Raw genomic sequence first — 10,944 nt, forward strand, 5'->3', positions numbered from 1 at the left:
TTCCTGCAGAACCTGCAACTCACAGCAGCAGAGGGCAAAATCTTGCATGGCAATGCAATTCAAACAATTTATGCACCAATCACATTCCTTATCATGTTAATGACTCAAAGGAGGATGTGCCCCAATTCTCGGACCACCAATCACGCATTTCCATGCATGATGGCCCAAAGAATCAAGTGTGCAACTTCAATTTCAAAATGCATGCAAACCAAATAAACACACAAGGAAGCCTAACCTCTATCATACTCATCTCAAGAGGCAAGGTGATGCATGCAAGATGCAATGCAACTTAGGCATACGAGCTAAGGATGCAACATGCCGATACAAGCAAACATGCAAGGTGAGCATGCAAATAAACAAGGGATGGTCTTAAACATGAATTAGGCAGCTCAAGTTAGGCCCAAAACAGTGGCCAAAATGCTAAGTACATGGAGGCAAACGACATGCAAACATGCATAGATACATGGTCCAAGACTTAAGCATAATGAAGCAACTTTTCGACGCATTTGAAAAGCACAAACATGGACAATTTTCATGCAAATTTCAGAGGCGATAGGTGATGCAAAACAGCCTCGAAACATAACGAAACAACACTCAACGCATGGAATGAATCCCGAAATGCAAAATTAGGCATATGGAATGGCTTACAGCTATACAAAGCATGCATAATATGGACATGGAGCATGAAGACAGAAGCAAGACAGCCCTGAGACAAGCATTTTTACAGTTTGTGGCATGGCCAAACAGCAAGCGAAGATGGGGCTAAAATGGCATACAAAAACAGCCCTAAACATGCGATTATGAAGCAACTCACAGCTTCTAACTCCAAATAGGTTAGGACCCTTCAACAACATTGAAGAGGGACCCAAAATATGCACATTTACAGAACTGTAAAAGCCCCAAAAACAAACATGGGTAGGGCTAAGCTCTTATGCAAGAAATGGGCCAAAAGGTGGCCAAAGAAGCAAGTATGCAAAACATTCATCAAACAGCCAAAGACCCTAATAAAACATGACAAGGGGGTCAAAATATGGCTGTTTTTAGTTCGGACCAAAGTCCAAAAACAGCAACATAAGGGGCTGCCAAGGCATGCAAAAATGGGGACCAAAAAGAGAATATAAAGGCAAGTATAACATGGAAGTCCCAAACAGTGTTGAGCCCTTCTTCAATGTTGAAGAGGGGCTCAAAATAAGCCTATTTTCAGTTTACATCAGCCTCTAAAACAGATCACACGCCAGCCAAAAATATTACGCAAAATTATGGCATAAAGAGGGCTAATGAAGGAAGTGCTAGCTACTATCCTCAAACAGCAAGAAGTCCTCAATCAAACATGAAGAGGACCTCAAAATATGATGATTTACAGTTTGGGTCGGAGCCCAAAGATGCAAGAAACTATGGCTTAGATATGATGCAAGAATAGGCTAGAAAAGGGAAGAAGAGGACTCACCTTTGTAGACCAATGAACCAGCACCTCTTGGACCAAGTTTAGGTGCTCCTAAGCTCTGGAGAACAGCCTCAAGCTGCTGGAATGGGCGTTGGATGCCTTGTGCTATGAGTTGATGAAGAAATGGCCCAAGAACAAGGGTGTTTGATCACTCTAACATACCCAAATGTAGAGAGAGAGGGAGATATAGAGAGAGAGGGTGATATATATGTTATATGTATGTATTAGGTCTGGTTTTTGCTCCTAAAAATCCAACCTAAACAAAGGAGGAGGAGAGGTGCTTATATAAGCAATGCTAAGCACTTAACTTACAAGCTAAGTCAAGGGAAAGGGGTCAAAGGGGTTCAAGGCTTATTGGAGAAGCTTGGACAGCTGGTAGGCTTCTTGAGGAAGCCAAGACAAGGGGTCAAGGCTTCTTCAAGAAGCCTTGAGCAAAGGGTGCAAGAAAAGGGGCCAAAGGGTGTGCAAAGAGTGCAAAATGGCCACATATATGCACGTGGAGTAGGGTCTGTGCATCCCAGCTGGCACAGCTGGCATGCACCATGCTTGGAGGGTGCAAATGGTGCAAACCGGCCAGAAAATTTGGTCGTCGGCCAAAATAAAGTGCCGGTCGGCATAACATTTTGCCGGTCGGCAAAATAGATTGCCGATAGATGATTCCAATGTCAAACAATGGCCGGTGGGTGTCCAAATTGAAGCCCCGGTGGGTGTCCAAACCTTGCATTAAAATTCCTCCTGTGGAAAAAGTTGTGCCCTTTTCCGTGAAGCCGCGCAGATTCGATCCAACCGGGATGATGCCCGACTTCAACTGATCATATCTCCCCCACCCGGACTTGGCTCTAGGAGATTCTTGAGTGCAAAATGAAGCCCCAGAAGTAAGCTTTCCGATGGTGGTGGCCCCATAGCTAAACTCCAAATGTACAGACAGATAAGCCTGATTCAGCGAGGGCTGCTCGACTCGCTTCTACCCGGATTCATGTCGAACTTCTCCCAAACTAGTTTTCTCCTCTCCTTTCCTCTTTTCTTCAACTCCAAAACCCTATACAAAGTGTTTTGAAATATTTGCCTCTCTTCTAGCCGAAGAAACTGATTCTTTGCCCTGCACATCTCTCAACACCGAGCAAACCATCAGTAGTGCCCAAGTCTTAAGGGCGGTCAAAAATGGGGTGTCTACACCGGGCATAATATTTCTCACTCTGTCATGCGCTTATAGCTGTTTACCAATTTTCAAGAAACAATACAATTCAGAAATAGCTTTTGAAAAATCTTAGACGCGGGGCTGTAGAATAGACACATACAGCACTTTTATGATATTTTTTCTATATAAATATCAGCCTTTTTGGTCAATAAATTTTGTAATAAAAATAGAAACTTTGATAATTATTTTGGTACCCTCACTTAAATATTACTTCCGCTCGTGTTTATTAATTTGTTCAAGAATTGGCCGGAGGTAACTTCAGTTACTGGCCATCACGATACTTAACCCTTGGGTACGGGGAGCGGGTCGTGACATTGTTGGTGAGTTAATATTTGGAGGTTTTGGGACTCTCCATTTTCTCTAGTTTAATGGTCATTATTATTTGGTGTAATTTGTAAGGTCCTAGTGGGTTATAAATTGTTCCTCTTATCTACTTATTTCTAGACCAATTATTTTTTACACTTGAGAGATTACTAGTCAAAGAAGGGTGTTTTTCTTGGTGGATCTTTGGGTTCACCATCTTGTACAGAGTTGGCTTGAACCGTGCTACAAGTGGTTGGGCTGTTGTATCTTGAAGGGGACAAGTCATAGTTTAATGACTGCTATATCGGTATTTGAGTTTTTCTTATCGTAGTGGGTTTGATTTCCTTAAAGAAAACAAGATATCCGTGTATTAGCCTGATCTATTTGTATCTCATTTTCTTTACACTATTTATCAATAAAATATAATTCTTCTGGTATTTTCACTAACAATTTTAAGGAGATCAACATGGAATAAGTACCAGAAAAAATCAATGATGGAATTGGAGATCACAACAAGCCTTTCAAGTTTAAAAGAGTTCATTTTAAGAGGTGAAAAGGAAAAGCTCTTTTTACCTCAGCCTTTTGAAAGTTGCTTATGTTCTTATCGAGAAGAACTCAAGCAAAATTCCAACCGAGGAGATGAATGATGAAGACTACGAGGCACAAAAGCAAAAGTGGCTTCATACAATACAAATTCGTATAAATGCCAATTTTATCTCTTAAATTGCCTTGCTGATCAATTTTATGATTACTATGACACCACTTACTCTTCCACAAAGAAAATTTGGAAAGCTTTACAAACTAACAATGATACTGAAGAGGCAGGAGCAAAAAAATATGTAGCTAGTCAATTTTTTCGCTTCCAAATGGTGAATAGAAAATCTATTGTGGAGCAAGCACAAGATTTCCAAATGATAGCTATAGAAGTAAGATTTGAAAGCATCAAGATTGGTGACAACTTGGTAGTTGCAGGACTTGTTGACAAGTTACCGCCATCTTGGAGAGAATTCCAAAGCATCTACGCTACAAATAAAAGGAGACTTTCTTAGAGGTATTAATCACTACAAAAAATTTGACTTTTTGCAACAACAAAATGCCGTCGCAAATACTCAAAATGCCGTCTCAAAAGATTTTTTGCAACGGCAGATGACTTTTAGCGACGGCAAGTGGGGGGTCGCAACAAAGGGCGTTGCTAAAAACTTTTAGTGATGGCACGATGCCGTCACCATTTTTTTGTGACGGCAAAGTTTCCTTTTTAGGACGGAATTCTACCGTTGCCATTAATATGTAAAAATCTGGGATTTTTTGAGACAACACTGTGTTGCCATCTCTAAAAGTGTTATTTGTGACGGGTACCTTGCCGTTGCTAAAAGTCTATTTGAGACAGCATGACAACGCCGTCTCTAAAACGTTATTTGCGACGGTAGATAATACCGTCGCAAAAGGTTTTTTTTAACTTTTGCCAATATCTTTTGCGACGGCAATGCTTATGTCGCAAAAACAATCTGGTTCTAATATTTTTTGAAACGGTGTGGTGTCCTCTCCAAAAAAAAAAAAAACTACAATAAAATTATTAAAAATATGAAAATTACCTGTATTAAATGAAAAATAAATCGATAATTACATAATAATATAAAAATTCCGGTATAAAAATAATAATTCATCCATAATAAAAATATTCTTCCATTTATAACAATACATCATCAAAATTATCCCACTACATAATGTTGCATACATATACAATGTTTAAATACATAATGTTGTTCACAATTCAAAATAACGTAAATCAAAAATAAAAGTTTTCGTCGTGATTCTTCCGTGGGTAACAAAAACAAAAGTTAATCACAATCTTCACATGCCTGCATTTCACAAGAAACAAACTGCTACTGGGGAAATATCTGAAAACAAAAAATAAAAATAATTAATGATAATATAATTATGTGTTAATATTTTAATTACAGAAAAACATAAAAAATTAACTACTATATAATTACAAAGATAATTAAGTAAATAATTTTGGCTAGACAGAAATCCAACTCTAACTCCCAAACCGAGAACCCGATTCGAGCCCCGTCTTTTCCCACAAGTCTCTCGTGCCTAGGTGGTCGTGTGTGTCAAGTTCGTGCTAATCCAACCCCATTTGGTGATTTTAGGGCGTCAACACCTCGAATTCAAGTTTCTTAAGGAACTAGTTTGCCTAGAGTAAAATCTGGCTCTAACTCCCAAATCGGGAACTCGATTGGAGTCCGGTTTTCTCCCACAAGTTTCTCGTGCCTAGATGGTCGTGTGTGCCAAGTTTCGTGCCAAACCGACACCGTTTGGTGATTTTGGGGCGTCAACACCTCGAATTCAAGTTTCTTAAGGAACTAGTTTGCCTAGAGTGAAACCTGGCTCTAACTCCTAAACCGGGAACCCAATTGGAGTCCCGTCTTCTCCCACAAGTCTCTCGTGCCTAAACGGTCGTGTGTGCCAAGTTTTGTGCCAAACCGACGTCGTTTGGCGATTTTGAGGCGTCAACATCTCGAATTCAAATTTCTTAAGGAACTAGTTTGCCTGGACCGAAATCCGGCTCTAACTCCTAAACCGGGAACCCGATTCGAGCCCCGTCTTCTCCCACAAGTCTCTCGTGCCTAGCCTCTATCCTTTTGGGCTATGTACAGTTAAGTTATGGTTATTTTTAGCTTAGAATGCAAAGATACATTTTGTACCTAATCTTCTGGTAGTGGTGTATATGGATTCTCATCTTCTATAGATTCCCTAAATGCCCGGTGGCCACTCGATGCATCAGGAACCTATGATAGTCAATACATAATGTGTTAATCATATTCGAATTTTATTATATATATGTACATAAATGTTGTGTGAAAATTTAACTATCAAACAATTTAATTTATATCGAACCTGTCTGTTGGGATCCACACTCGTCCCTTGTGACACGAAGGCCATCATCTCAGCTCTCATCTGCTGTAAATGTGTAGAGAACTCTGCTCGCATCTCCTCCCTCAACTCCTCTCTCATCTCATCCCTTAGCTCTGTACGATCCTGCTGGGTAATCTGAACAATAGTCAATGGCTAGGGTGTTGACTGTGATGGCCCAGCCCCATCTTTATACACCACTCTCCGAGGCACAGTTCTCCCGTATGTGTGACAATATCCATGTCCATCATGACCTATCAACTCATGGAAAATGGCATTCATAGCCTCCAAAGTCCGACAATCCTCAGGTAGCATGAAGAGTTGACAATTAAACTCATCATGTATTGAATAAGACATACAAGTATATGTCAAATTAAGATGGTTGACACACAAAAAATAAAAAATAAACTTTAAATACAATCAAAGGTGTTTAGAAACTACCAAGGTCTGGATAACCTCAAGGTCATCTGCTCTACGTGTCATAAGCCAAACATTCATCTTATCAGTAGACTCCTCCTTATTGGTCATCTAGATTTTTTTAGAAATATGAAAATTAGAATCCAAATAATTTGCAAATATACAATGTTTATTTATATACAAAAATAAAACAATAAAATATAAACGTCATGCCGTATCTAAGCAAAAGTAGTACGCCTTGTGGTATGAGCTATGCTGTGAGCTCGCCGATTTTTAGCGTTCCTAGTTGCAATTTTCTATAACAGGTTCAACAAATGTAAGTATATAAATATGATTTGTATGTTTACATATCATACATATAACTTATTTGTATACCTCAGCATCCGAAGTACACCGATACTCCATAAGTTCTTCCCACTGGCTTGGCACAATGTGCAAAGGAACATCATCCTTCATGTTAGGATCAGAACTTCTAGGCTTGAAATACTTAGTCTTAATTTTATTCTTGTGATCCTTCCATATGCTGTTGCAGGTTTTCATGCAGATTGGCTCGTACTCCTCTGGACATATATTCAAATTGTTCTATAAAACACAATTTCAAAGTTTAAATAATAATAATTCAATTTTGGAATTTGAATTTTTGGACAAAAATATACTTTTACCTTCATATCATTCCAGATAGCATCAAGAATATCATCAGGTACAGTGTTCCAGTCAAGAAAAGTAAGAGGAACAATGTTACCATTCCGCACAATAATGCCAAGTTGAGTAGTTAACTTAGGCACGTTATCCCCTATTGGACAAAAATTTTCATCAAATTGTATGTCCAACTTTGTACTAGTACCCCACTCCCTAATGCCCTTGGCATATTCTCTACCATGCCTAGTCGAGGTTGATGAAGAACTAACATGACCTGCGAGATACAATAAGAATAAACAATATGAAATGATAATAAACAAATGCAAATTTAAATATTGTCAATGCAAGTCGAATTCTTATACCTGAGGTAGGCTGTGAAGAAGTCGAAGGGTTTGGAAAATATAATGAGAATAAACAAGTTATATATAATGAGAATAAATAAATGTATATTTAAATAATTTTTATACAAATCAAAGCAAATTTATATACCTGTGGATGGCTCATAAGATGATGACTCTAGTCGGGATGATAGCTGCTGTGGTGCCACTGATGGTGGACGCATCGATGGTAGGCATGGAGGCAGAGTAGATGATAGCTGCTGTGGTGCCACTGATGGTGGTCGATGCAGTGGCACTAATGGCCCCTCTGATGGTGCTCGCTGTGATGCCTCCTCTAATGGTGGTGCCACTAATGGTGGTTGCTGCGGTGGCTGGTTAGATAGTGGTGGCATTAATGGCCCCTTTGATGGTGGTTGATGTGATGCCTCCTCTGATGGTGGTCCCACTGATGTCCTCTTACATACCACATCGGACATCATGCGTAGGGGATGATCAGGCTTCCTCTTCCTTGCCATAATAATCTGTAAGTGTCGTGACATTAATTAAAATTAGAAACGTAGAGAATAGTTTTGAATAAAATATAATATGACATTAATTGAACTAATACAATTACAAAGACAAAGTAAAGAAACTGAACATTAATTGAACTAATAAGAAACTAAACATTAACTACAACCTTGGCCTTAATTCAATTACTGATGTTTATTAAATATCAGTCTATTTCCACATCAAGTGTTTCTCCTTCTGCGGCTTCCCTCACCCAACCAACTTCTTCATCACGGAGCATTATGTTTTCTTCTAATTGTTGGCTCATATATGGCTCGATTTCTGGATCAGTCAAATTCATATAAAATAAACCTCTTTGAGGCATCTTCACAACTACTTGCTAGTCTGGTTCTAATGGGTCTGCAACATACCAAACCTGCTCTACTTGGGATGCCAAGATGAAAGGTTCATTAGTAATTTGATCATCTTGGTACAACAAATGATTGAAGTTGACCAACGTGAAATTGAAGACATCTTATCACACTTAAACAACACATGCTTCTTCTCATTGGAATATCGAATCTCAACAATATCTGTCAATTGTCCATAATAGTACACAGACCCCACACGAGGATTCTTGTCTTTCCGACTAGCATAACTTATGGTATCTGCCTTCAAAGCTACACCACAATTTTGTGTGGCTTGACGGTCATCCATGGCCTTTACTCGATGTCGAAACCCATTCATTATATATCCGTTGAACCTCCTTGCCAAGTTATGAGGACCATTTGCCAATACAATAATCTCTTCAGAAAATGTGACATCACTAGTCCTTTGCAAAGTTTGAACCTATTTAAAAAAAAAAAAATTGTAAAATTTAAAATGTAGTTCGACTTAGGTAAATAGAATTTGTAGATTTAAATACATACATGTTCTTTGAACCAAATGTGAAAAGTTTCAAAATGTTCACGTCAAAGCTGATGATTGTCAACACGAGACATTTTGACCTTAAGTACTTCAAGGTGTTTGCTGTGTAGATTGAAAATTTATGAAAAAAAAAAATTGGTTTAAAATTCAATGAAACATAATAAAATATTGAGTGAGTGACATAACTTACTTTATGAATGGTTGAACCGCTCTTGTATTGAATAAGACATACCGATGAGCTTGTACCCAAAAAGTATTGTCAAGCTAAAAGCGTGTGCTTTCACTAACAGCACAACCTAGATTATCATCACCACTGTAGTTCCTCACGGGTTGATTAGATTTGGTTTCCACATCATTGAGATATTGTGCACAAAAATTCATGCATTCTTCCATAAGATATCCTTTAGCAATTGAACCTTCTGGATGAACTCTATTACGCACATATTGCTTCAAAGTAAGAAGATACCTCTCAATTGGATACATCCATCGAAACTGAATCGCTACACCCAATAATGCTTCGTCAGCTAGATGTATAGGCAAGTGCTCCATTATATCAAAAAAAGTTGGAGGAAATATTTTCTCTAGATGACAAAGTGTTATGGCGATACGATCTTGAATATATTGCAAATCCGTCGTACGATTCACTTTGGAACACAATTGCCTAATTGCCCAATTCAATCAAAGGTTCAATTACATTCTTCAGTATCGATCTTCGAATAGCCAATGGAATTAGTTGTTGCATCAGACCCCCAATACTTCGATCATGTAAGCACATGCGACGCGATATAGTGGATAAATACCCGTCGGGAACTCTAACTTCCTTCAATACTTTCAAGAACAAATCTTTCTCATCCTTGGTCATCGTGAATTGTGTTGGTGGTAAATAAGCTTTATTCGACCCTCTTAACTGCTAATGTAGGGGTTTTATAATATTCATTTCTTCTAAATCACGCCGAGCATTAACACCATCCTTCGATTTTTCTACAACCCCTAATATTGTCCACAACGCATTGTCACAAACATTCTTCTCTATATGCATCACATCGAGGTTATGTCTTATTAGATTGTGCTCCTAATATGGTAGTTCATAAAAGATACTCTTTTTCTTCCAGTTATGGGTGCGATGTCTAGCTTTCTCTTTCTCTACTTGTCTCCTATGCCTCTCCTTAAGGTCATCCCTTTTGTATTGGGTTAAAATACCCTCAGATTCTTATTGTAGAAGCATCTCAGTTCCAGACAACAATTTTGGTTTAAGTCTAACTTCCCGACTACCATCAAATGATACTTTATCCTTTCGGAATTTATGGCCACTAGGTAAAAATCTGCGATGACCCAAGCATGATTATTTCCTACTATGCTTCAACCAACACGATGTAGTTTCCTTATTGTAACAAGGACATGCATATTCGCCTTTAGTGCTCCATCTTGACAAGTTTGCATATGCAGGAAAATCACTAATTGTCCACAGTAAAGCTACATGCATCTGAAACATTTGATTTGTTGATGCATCAAACGTGGAGACACTGTCATGCATAGTTCTTTCAACTCCTCAATCAACAGTTGCATATACACATCAATCTTGCCACTAGGTCCTTTCGGGCCGTCAATAAGCACAAATAAAATTAGAAATGGTTGCTTCATGCACATCCATGGCAGCAAGTTGTATGGAATGAGTACAACATGCCAAGTGCTATGAACTATGTTCATCGTCCTGAATGGGTTAAAACCATCAAATGCTAAGCCAAGCCTTACACTTCGACAATCATTACTAAAGTCAATATTCCGATGGTCAAAATCTTTCCATGCAAGGGAGTCTGCAGGATGCCTAAAGACACTGTCATTAGTTCGTTCCTCTACATGCCATCTCATTAACTTAGCCATCTTGGATGACATAAACAACCTTTGCAACCTTGGCTTTAAAGGAAAATACCTCATTTGTTTTGCAACTATTCGTTTGCCACCGTTGTTAGGACCATTTGAACCACCATCACCATTTGATTCCCATCTTGAACTGTTGCATATGACATATCTATCAAGATTGGCGTCCTCGTTTCAAAACAGCATGCAACTATTGGGACATGCATCCTACGTCTCATACGTAAAGCCCAAATCTGTTGTGACCTTTTGAGCTTTATAATATGTGTCCGGGAGTTTCACACCCAACGGGAACGCCTCATTCAATAACTCAAGCAACATGTCAACAGACTTGTCTGTCTACTGATTAAGCACCTTCAAATGTAGAAGTTGAACAATGAATGACAAAGATGTGAACTTTT

The sequence above is a fragment of the Camellia sinensis genome, chromosome 5 (assembly GCF_055761805.1).
Source record: "Camellia sinensis isolate YWXY chromosome 5, ASM5576180v1, whole genome shotgun sequence".
NCBI classification, from domain to species: Eukaryota; Viridiplantae; Streptophyta; class Magnoliopsida; order Ericales; family Theaceae; genus Camellia; species Camellia sinensis.